We start from the raw sequence: 4267 nt of genomic DNA, 5'->3' as shown, positions 1-4267 counted from the left end.
TGTGTGATGTTCCCCTTCCCGAGTCCAAGTGATGTCATTGTTCAGTTCCCACCTATGAGTGAGAACATGCGGTGTTTGGTTTTCTGTTCTTGTGATAGTTTGCTAAGAATGATGGTTTCCAGCTGCATCCATGTCCCTACAAAGGACGCAAACTCATCCTTTTTTATGGCTGCATAATATTCCATGGTGTATATGCGCCACATTTTCTTAATCCAGTCTGTCACAGATGGACATTTGGGTTGATTCTAAGTCTTTGCTATTGTGAATAGTGCCGCAATAGTTTAAAATAATCATCCTTGAAAATAAACAGTGGTGATCCCAGGAATATTTAAGAGGCTTCATATGGGTAAACACATACATACCTAAAGACCAAACAAAAGCTATGAGAACCTCAACAGAAGCCAAAATTCATAGACTTTATCATCAACTTATAATAACAAATAAGTAAAACAAGAGAAAGCAAAAAGATAACACAGATAAATGAAACTCCTATTCAAAACCTCCTACTTTAAGAAAAACATAACCTTCTTAACATAAAAGCATAGAAATATCAGCCAATGTAACATGCTAAATGGATGAAATTTTTAAAAATTTCCGTCAGTCGGAAACATAACTATAATACATACTATGTGTTAATTATTGAATGTTTCATAACTTCTAGTCAATATGCTAATATATTAAGTAGAAATGTTTGTAAGTTATAGCAGAAAGAGACAAAAAACACCCTCATGATTTGAAAATAATTTGATAATGTACCTAACGATTCTTTGGAAGTCAACTGAACCACTAAGAGCTAACAGCATATTGTAAAGCAACAGGATAATTGGTAAGTACAGAAAAATCAATATCTTTTGTATAAGTTATCAGTACAAATCCAAAGAATTAGAAAAATAATGTAAGATTCCACAGGAGTCTGAAACACATAAGATACTTAGAGCTAACCTAAGTTGAAATATATGTAAAGATGATTAAGTCATAGAACCTTACAAAAAGAGACAAAAGAAGCTTTAATAAATGATATATATGTATGTAAATACACATGCATATACATATATACTAATGTTCCTGTATTCGGTTGTTCCTGGAAAGGGAATAATAATTGGAAAAGATAGAAATTATTTCATATTGGTTTCTAAGTTTAATTAAATTTCTGATAGAGTGTTCTAAAACTTGCAAAATCATTTTAATCTAGAAGAATAAATAGATGAACATAAGTAAGACATTTGAAAAAGTACAGTAATAGAAGCATACTCACTTTACAATATATTAAAATATAAAACCACAATAATTAAAATGAGAACTTATCAGGGAATATATATTTTGAATTTTTTAAAAAAGGGTTTATGATTCTAAAGTAGAGGTATTTCTGTCTGCTTGTGTGTGTAAGTGTGTGTGTGTTTCAACCTGCAATATAATAGTGAAAGCATTTCAAATACATGGAAAAGTGACCTATTATTCTAAACATCTTAGAAACATCAAATATCATTTCCAAAGTAAGTTAAATATTTGTATTGCAGTGATACATGGAGTAATTCTTCCACTAACCTGAGAGTTAAGAGTAATTGTGTTATTTAGTCTCAGGGTAGAGAAGTAATTGCTAATCTAAAACAAGTGGAAGAAGTATCGATAGATATTAATATATAAAATTTTATGATTTTACATAACCCCAAGAAAAAAATGATACAAATGACAAAATGAGAAACATATTTACAATAAACCAAAAACAGTAATCTCATTTATATTTAGAGAGTTACTAAAAACCATTGCACAAAATTGTCAACATTCCAACTGAGTAGCCAAAAGATATTACAGAAACTTTGCATATGAAGGGCTGTAAGTATCCAATAAACAATTGTTCAATGAATATATTTTCAACTGAACAGTAGACTAAAGAGGAAACAGGTTAAAAAAACAATGCAGTAACATTTTTATTTCCTAACAAAAGGGCAATGATACATAAAATTATTTGATAATACTTGTCCAGATATGGTTGTCTTATCTACAGGTGGAAGTGCAAATTATTGAAAATATCTTCAAAGCAATTTTTGAAACTATTGTCAAAAGGTCAAGAGCCAAGAATATACATGCATTTTGATTTAGTAACTCTATTTTTATAAATTTACCTTCCTGAAATAAGCAGCATGCTTACAAACTTTATATGCAGGATGTGTATTATACAGTGTTATCCTTATAAGAGCAAAAAAGTTAGCAATTTACATGTATAAATGTATAATGGGTTTTATGCAACAAATAAATGAAAGTTTTAAGGAATATTTTCTGACACAGAAATGTTACTCTATATAATTTTAAATTTAAAAAGTAGCATGATCCCAATTTGGCATTTATTATATATATGTAATGAAAAAGCTACAAGGAAGTGTGTTATATAATTAATAGTAATTATCTCTGGTGAATAAGAGAAGAACATTTTACTTTTATATTTTCTTTGTTTTTTATAAATTTAATGCAATCTTTTCATTGAAAAAACACACACATACACTTCTAAACAAAGTACTGAAAACTCTATTACTAATATTAATTGTTGAAATAATGAATTAAAAATGAGAAGTTTAAGTTTGGCACATATTTTAGTAAGAATCATTCATATTCTCTATTTCCCTCTCAATTCCCCAAATAGAATTAAATAGGATAGTAAAGAAATACACCAACTAAAATTTGTACTATCAATTTGTGAGTTCCAGCAGACTTTTCACTCTTATTTCTAGGTCCCTGCAACTGATGCAACCTTTACTCTAAGAGTATAGGAGGACATCATGTTCATAAACAAACCTTGTATCTCAAACATACCTAAAAAGCAGTTTAAAGTCCTTGGAGCAGACGGTACAGCTGAGAAATGTTACACCAGTTCAGTGTCAATCCATAAAACCCATTCTAGAGAAAATCATGGAGGTAAAAATAAAGGAGGAAAAGTATAGGGCAGGATGGTACCTTCACAACACTTTGAGTATAACACCTGAATGGGAAAAATAAAATAAAAGACCTTCTTGATAGTTGGAATTATTTGTTTAAAATGTTACTGTGTAAGAAAGAACAAGTCATTTTGAGATCTGAGCATTGTGTTCTGTTCTTTTTCAGATGGTGCCCAGTTTAATTCAGTTGAGCTCTTAGATGCCGAAAATATTTGAATTTAGAAGGAATGAAGAAATCAATTCAAAATTTAAAAAACCTCACACCCATCAGAAAATATGGCACGTTTCTCTCATTTAGTCTAGTACCCTTTTTTCTCATTGCATCTCACATTTCCCAACTGGGCTTGGATTCTTATAATGATAGTATGCATACAGGGAAAATGTAGAAAATCAGTAATTTAGGCAGGAAGTGGAATTTTCAGTTTGCGTTTGCTAGCTTCTCCCTCATTTAAGTAAGTTATTAATGTTTAATGATGATGTAACTATGACTCTGAAGTTCCGAGGTCACAGAGAAATTCTACTAAAGAAAAAGAACTTTGGAATCTTTTTCTTTGTCACTTCCTTGAATTTCAAAGATTAGGGACTATGTACTTTGCTCTCTCCCAATTTTAATAAAAGATTATTTTGTTTTTGCAGATGTTTAAAGACATTTGGAAAGCCAGACAAAAATTTCAACCAGAACCCTCCAGGAAATTTGTCACTTCTGTTATTCTTGCCAAGAGAGATCCAGCATTTTTTTTTTCTACAAACATCTGCCTGAGAAACATTTTTAAGAAGGGCAGGCATTTTAAATAATGACGTTTATATAGCTTCTTGTCTTTAATAAGTCTGAAAAAGAAGAAAAATGAATTTGAGATACATTCCTTCCCAAAGGAACTTTTCTTCACTGATATGCATCATGTTAGATGATCTAAAAGTGAAAACATTAACATTATGTTGGGGGGAAATGGTTAAGAACATTTCTCTGAACTGTCTGTATCAATCATACCTGATAAACAGTCATAAATCACAGGTTCCTTTAACTCCAGAAACTCCATCAGTTCATTGTTTTGCCTACTTGTTTGTGGTAATTATACTACATTTATATTTACATAATAATTGGATTTTCTATTACATTAAACAAAAAAACACTCAAAAAAGAGTGTCAGGGAACCATAAGTTAGCTATACAACCTGAACAATGCAAACTCATTTGTAGTTAGAATGGAAACTTCATCTTGTACAAACTAACACGGATGTTTGGGGATAATTCTCTGTAGGAAATGCAAGATATATTGCCAGGATCTTTAAGGTTCCATGGAAAAGACACACACAGATTGCCTTTGGTAATAGGTGTTT

At 30.6% G+C, this 4267-nt stretch overlaps 1 long non-coding RNA gene across 1 annotated transcript in view; it reads left to right on the top strand.

Moving 5' to 3' along the window:
* The window catches only part of LOC108515171 (uncharacterized), a 9587-nt gene extending 5630 nt beyond the window's left edge, over positions 1-3957 (top strand). The window contains exons 3-4 of the long non-coding RNA XR_001881440.1: positions 2727-2910; positions 3567-3957. This is a non-coding gene — a long non-coding RNA (uncharacterized LOC108515171). The remainder of the gene's footprint in view (positions 1-2726; positions 2911-3566) is intronic.
* Positions 3958-4267: the final 310 nt, after the last annotated feature.

Source organism: Rhinopithecus bieti, unplaced genomic scaffold (genome assembly GCF_001698545.2).
Source record: "Rhinopithecus bieti isolate Rb0 unplaced genomic scaffold, ASM169854v2 scaffold_33664, whole genome shotgun sequence".
In the NCBI taxonomy this organism is placed as follows: Eukaryota; Metazoa; Chordata; class Mammalia; order Primates; family Cercopithecidae; genus Rhinopithecus; species Rhinopithecus bieti.
This window is presented reverse-complemented; position numbering and strand designations above follow the sequence as displayed.